This window comes from Galeopterus variegatus, unplaced genomic scaffold (genome assembly GCF_000696425.1).
Source record: "Galeopterus variegatus unplaced genomic scaffold, G_variegatus-3.0.2 Scaffold21397, whole genome shotgun sequence".
Lineage (NCBI taxonomy): Eukaryota > Metazoa > Chordata > Mammalia > Dermoptera > Cynocephalidae > Galeopterus > Galeopterus variegatus.
Window position 1 is genome coordinate 1 of NW_007747508.1, and position 6996 is coordinate 6996.

General features: G+C 38.8%; 1 pseudogene; it reads right to left on the minus strand.

Annotated features, from left to right (window-relative positions):
- Positions 1-626: 626 nt before the first annotated feature.
- Positions 627-1134, minus strand: LOC103583294 (annotated as a pseudogene).
- Between the last annotated feature and the right edge of the window lie 5862 nt (positions 1135-6996).

Here is a 6996-nt window from a genome sequence, read left to right on the forward strand (position 1 = left end):
CAAGGGGTAAAAATTCTCTGATGAATACCGTTAAATGAAGGATTATATAACATCCATCACGCATCTGTTTCAAAAACAGCATGTGTTTTAGTCCGTTTTGTGTCGCTATAACAGAATTACCTGAGACTGGGTAATTTATAAAGAAGAAAGGTTTATTTGGCTTACGACTCTGGGACAGCCGTGTCTGGCATGGGCTCAGGCTGCTTCTACTCATGGCGGAATGAGGCAGGCAGCCAGTGGGTACAAGCAGATCACATGACAACAGGAAGCAAGAGAGAGAGAAGGTGCCAGGGTCTTTTTAAGCAACAAGCTGTTGCAGGAACTAATAGAGCGAGATCTCACTCATTAATCCCCCCTCCCCCAGGGAGAGCATTAATCCATTCATGAGGGATCTGCCCCCGTGACTCAATCAGTTTCCAATACTGCCACATTGGAGATCAAATTTCCACATAAGTTTTGGAGGGGACAACACATCCAAACTCCATCAGCATGTATCCAAAATTACATATTTCTTTACAAATAAACATTTTAGTATTAATAACTATAGAGACACCATCAGGATGAGTTCCCAAATATGCTGCTAACTTTTGCAAGGCATACCTGAGCTGTAACTAAAGGCATCCATTTTAGTCTTGGGGCATTAAGAACATCTTTGTTTTAATTGGTTTTATGTCTTCATTTTCATCTTCTTTATAATTGGCACAGTCTCTCTTCTTCACATACTTTTTTCCAATTGTCCCCACCAAGGGTTTATATCTTCTCGCCATTTCAAATGACACATCAAGCTCCACTGTTTCATCTTTGACTTTGTCTTTGTTCTTAGCATACATCTGAAGCATTAATTTCTTCACTTTAGGATTAAATCCTCTGAATGACATACTTCCAATAGAGAAGATCTTCACATAATGAGAAACTTCGCTCTTCTTTTATGAAACTCTTTCTGTTTAAGCTCTGGCAAATGCAAGTACCAGTGCTCATTACTAATGATTTTCTTTTCTTCCTCTTCTAGTTGCTTCTTGGTTTCCGAGTCCAGTCCCCTTTGCATGAACTTCACACGCATCAGGTTCTTGGACAACTTGGTCTTCTGCTTGGCCGCCATGCTGGCTCCAGCCTGGCGCTGCGCTCCAGCCTCAAACATACTATTTTAAAATCTTATTCCAATTATATTTTAACTCTGTTTCTTTGGGTGTGTTCTTCATTTGTTGAACTTGTTTTCTATCCTAAATGGGATTTACTTTCCTGAAGAGTTTGCTCATTCTTTGATTGTATATGCATCTTTATCATTGAAATTCCTCATTATACTCTCTGCTTGCCTCTATTTAGGCAGTCTGCTTGGGAAGAAGGCTAAGGCCTGCCATTGGGTTTTCACTCAGGATTTTCAATGAAAGTAGAAGAGTGAGTAGAAAGTGTTTCTGGGCTAGGTATCCTGGTGGCTATTCTACTGGGAAAGAATCCTTCCCTTTCCTGATAGGTGTCGTCAGTCACCCTGGACACTGCCCTAAGATCTAATACACATCATTCCCTTCTGGGTCATATACTGCCAGGAGTGTGTTATGTAAGGTATGAACGTGAACTGATTTGACTAGGCTGCACCCAACATGGTATTCCAACTAATACTGCTATTGATTGTCCCATGGCCCTTTTCTGTTCCTATATTCCATGTTTGGTCATGGAATACTAGTAGTTCTACTGCCATTTTTTGTATTTGTATTACCTCTTAAGGTCCCTGTTGATTTTAGCCTGTGATTTTCTTCTTTAGTTTGATTTAGTCTGTTGAAGATCACAAAATATTTCCAGTTTCTAGCCCGTCAATTTCTTTTGTTCTCGTGTGATCATTAATTAACTAATAATTAATTTAAGGGCTCAGTCCCACAAGACTGCCCTTACTTCAAAAGACAGTCACAAGTAGCAGGTCCCCAGGTGCTGTGGGTTTTTTATTGTTGTTGTTTTTGGTTTGTTTTTGGCAGCTGGCCAAACCGTTGACCTTGGTGTTATTAGCATTGCATTCTAACTAATTGAGCTAACTGGCCAGCCCAGGCACTGTGGTTTGAATGCCCTCTCCAAACTCATTTGAAGCTTAATCTCCAATGTGTCAGTGTTGAGAGGTGCGGCCATTAGGAGGTAATTGGATGTGAGGGCTCTGCGCTCATGAATGGATTAATATATTCATGGATTAATAGATTAATGGATTGATAGGTTAGCAGGGGAGTAGAACTAGTGGCCACATAAGAAAAGGAAGAAAGACTCAAGCTGGTACATTAACACATTTATGTGCTCTTGCTGTGTGATGCCCTGTGCCACCTCAGGACTCTGCAGAGAGTGCCCACCAGGAAGAAGGCCCTCACCAAATGCAATCCTTTGACCTTGGACTTCCTAGCCTCCAAAAGTTTAAGAAATACATTCTTTTTCTTTATAAAACACCTGGTTTCAGGTATTCTGTTATAAGCAACAGAAAATGGTCTAAGACACCAAGTTACCCACACTTGTGTCTTAGCTATAAAGTTGGGGGTTCCCGTGACTCCCCCATCATGTTCTATAATTCTCTGGAACAGCTCACAGAACTCAGGAAGATAGTTTATTTCCATTTACTGGTTTATTATAAAGGATACAACTCAGGAAGAGCCAAATGGAAGGAATATGTAGGGCAAGGTATGGGGAGTGGGTGCAGAGCTTCTGTGACCTCTCTGAGTGCACCACCCTCCCAGCACCTCAGTGTGTCACCAACCTGGAACCTCTCCAAACTCTGACATTTAGAGTTTTTATGGAGGTTCCATTAGGTAGTCACAATTGATTAAATCATTGGCCAGCAATGATTAACTCAATCTCTAGCCCTTCTTTCCTCCCCAGAGGCCAGGGGATTGAAAGTTCCTACTCTCTAATCACATGGCTGGTTCCTCTAGCAACCAGCCACCATCAGGAAGCTATCTAGGGACTCACCCAGAGCCACCTCATTAGCGTAAACTCTGGTGTGGTTGAAAGGGGCTTGTTATGAATAATAAAAGATGCTCCTATGGCTCAAGAATTGCAAAGGTTTTAGAAGCTCTGTCTGTAACTGAAGACAAAGACCAAATATGTATTTCTTATTATCACAACTTGAGAATTTCCTCACCCCTATTTTTACCAGGCAAAATTCTCCTCCTCTTTCGTAGCTCAGTTCAGATTTCATTTCATCTATGAGGTCTTTTCATCTGTCCTCTAGTTAAAAGAGGTCTTTCTTTCATTCACTTTCTCATGGTTTTTTATGTTTTAAAGTACTGTTACTGTTTATATATCTTTCTTCTACTCTACTGTGATTTTCTTGAGGGCAGGATCTTTGCCTTATTCATTTTTTATGTCCTGAACAGCCAGTAAAGTGTATGGCACATAATAGGGACTCAGTTACTGAATGAATAAGACTTCTTTTGCTTTTAAAGTATATTGTATTTAAAAATGTGGGGCCGGCCCGGTGGCGCACTGGATAAGTGCGCCGCTTGGGAAGCGCGGCGGCGCTCCCGCCCGAGGGTTCGGATCCCACATACAGACCGGTTCCCGCTCACTGGCTGAGCGAGGCGCGGGGGCAACGCCGAGGGTTGCAATCCCGTTGCCGGTCCCCGGTCCGGTACGGGGGCAACACTGAGGGTTGCGATCCATTGCCGGACACGGAAAAAGACACACACACACACAAAAAAATGTAGTCAGATAGTCATTACAAATATATGAATAAATAATATTTTTCAGTACTTCCCTTGGCATTATACTAAGACAAAATATTTAATGTCTGCCACAGTGTCAAACAAATACAGAAGAATCCTTATTTTCCCAAAAGAAGCTAAGAAAAGGGAACATTTTTTTCTAGCCTATGGCCACAAGGCATCTATCTTGTTTTTTTAGTGACTGCTCTTAACATTTCTACTGCTTAAGCTTTATTATCATCATTGATTTTAGAAAACTTAAATTTGCTTGTAATGAGAAAAGCTCAGCTATGTATTCACCTGTTGGTTTATTTCTAAACTTATATTCTAAATATGCAGTGTGTCTCATGCTGCAAAATATGAAGAAATCTGAACAAGAGGTAAAGTAAAAGACTCAAACTATCATGAGGTTTGGCTTTTACATTGTATGTATGAGGAATTTGATTTACAAATCTAACACAACTTTCTTAACTAACACTTAAAAGTTTTCTGTGTCTCTTATTATTTATTTTAATTGCAATATAAATAGCATGGTTACAAAAATTAGAAACCCATAAAATTCATTTTCATTTTCTATTCTGATCCATTCATTTCTTATTTATATATTTTCCTTTTTTTGAATTGAAGTGTAACTTATGTACAGTAAAGTACAATAAAGAGATCTTAAGTTGATAGCTTGATGAATTTTCTACATATGTATCCTCTTTTCTACATATGTATCTAGTGATCTCTTAGAATAAGATATATACTATTTCTGTCACATCATTTTAGAAAGCTCCCTCATGTTCTCTTCCAGTCAGTATCCCCGCAAGGGTAACCATTAGCCTTACCTCTGTCACCATAAATTACTTTGTCTGTTTTTGAATTTCAGATAAATGGAATAATACTCTTTTGTATCTCCTTTCACTGAACATTATGAGATTCATTCATGTTATTACAAGTATAGGCAGTTTATTCTTTTTCATTGCTATTATATATTTTTGAGTTTACTTTTTCCTTCACAAAAGTAATATATATATATACATATATATATATTGGGGGGGTGGAGGGCAGCTGTCCAGTATGGGGATCTACACCCATGACCTTGGTGTTATAAAGCTGCACTCTTACCAACTGAACTAACCAGCCAGCCTTCAAGTAATATATTTATTAAAGAAATGTTGGGGCCGGCCCGGTGGCGCACTCAGTAGAGTGCGGCGCTTGGGAGTGCGGCGGCGCTCCCGCCGAGGGTTCGGATCCCATATAGAGACCGGTCTGCTCACTGGTTGAGCACAGTGCGGGCGCGACACCGAGGGTTGCGATCCCGTTGCCAGCCGCAGTACAGGCGCAACACCGAGGGTTGCGATCCTGTTACCGGTCACGAAAAAAGACAAAAAGGGGAAAAAAAAAAAAAAAGAAATGTTGGAAAATATATGAAAAGTAGGTGTGAAGGCAGGGAGAAAAGAGGAGAACTTTTTTGTTCAAGGACAAGTTTTGGGGTTTTTTTCTTCCCATTTTTATTCTTCATGTGTATACATAGTTTTCCATAGTTGGGATCTGTTATATAAGTTTCTATGTATCTGTGTTTTATTACATAACATTTAAATATTTTTTGAGTCACTGAGTAAGGCCACTTGTCCTTCTGCTGCACCGCTGGCTGAAGTGACTAATGGGCTGGGATTTCATTTATTCATTTAGTAATTCAACAAATATTTGTTCAACCCCTGCTGTGTGTCAAGCACTGTTCCAGTCACTGTACTAGGTGCAAAGAATATTAGAGCAGGGGACAAATCAGGCACAGGCCCAGCTCTTATGGAGGTAACAATCTAGACTGGTGGAAGATGCACATTAAACAAGTAAATGTAAACAAGAAAATTTCAGGTAGCAACAAGTGCTGTGAAGATAATACATGGATATGGAACAGCAGGAACTCTCATATACTGCTCACCAGTAGTGTGTAAATTATTAATTAAAGTGAAAAACAGACATACCATGTGACCCAGCAATTTCACTGTATTTCATGTACATATAAACCAGGATGCACCTGAAAGAACATTCATAGCAGCATTGTTTTTTAATAGTTCAAAACTGAAAATGCAAAAATGTCCACTGACAGTAGAATGGATAAATACATTTTAGTAAATGGATAAATACATTGCAGTATAATCATACAGCAGGATATATACAGCAATAAAAACCAATGTACTACACTCAATATGAAGAACACATTCTATTTATATAAAATCAAAAAAATGTAAAAATTAAGCTGTGTTGTTTGGGACTACATACTTAGATAGTAAAATTGTTTTTAAAAAAAATGAAAATCAAAGAAGCAATTACCATAAAAGTCAGGATGGGGTTACCTGTGGGGGAGGGGAGAAGTTGTGATTAGGAAGGGAGAGTGGGGAAAGTTTCACCTTCTCATTGTGTCCTCCCATGGTAGGAGGGGCAAGCTAGCTCTCCAGGTCTTTTTTATATGAGCACTGATCCTTGAACAATACCCTCTTGACTTAATCATCTCCCAAAGACCCTACTTTATAGTACTCTCACATTGTGGATTAGGTTTCAACATATGAATTTTGGGGGGACACAAACATTTAGACCATAGCATATGGTATATATTGCTATAACATTTATATATAGTAAATATATTTGTACATAAAACATTTGTATTTCATTATACATTTATATTTCCATAGACATAGGGAAAAGTTTAGAAAATATGAATCAAGCTGAGTACCATGGTTGTGTCTGAGGGGTGGGTTTATGGGGGCTTTCATTTGTACTTTGTGTGTTTTTGTGTTTGAATTTTTTTCCACAGTGAGCATGCACTGCTTGTACTGTTGGAAAAAATAAGTGTATTTTCACTTGGAGAAACATGAGACATCTCCACAGTTCAGAGACATTTTAGAGTGTAGATCTTTTGGACAAAGTCCAAAAAGATAAGAGACTATGGCAAGTGTGTCTTATTGCTGGAATGTATGTCTCTTTACCAATTATGGTTTCCCAGTCAGTATGTTCTTGAATTGTTAGTCAGCAAAATGAATAATTTTTACTCTTTCCTAAATTCTGTCAGGCTACACATATTTTATAATTGATATGTTATGTAGCTTGTCAGTTTCAGTGTTCTAGCGCCTATTATATTTCAGCATACCGTAGCTGGTTAGACTAGTGTTATATAGTTTTATTCTCTTTTCTGCGCATTTGTCTCTCCATCTGTGAGTACAGCATTTTGTTGATCCTTGCACATATTCCATGTATCTGTCTATACTCTGACTTTGAATCTGCTAATCAAACACTATACACATTAGTTGGTGACCATTCTGTTCTAAAATGATACGTTGTT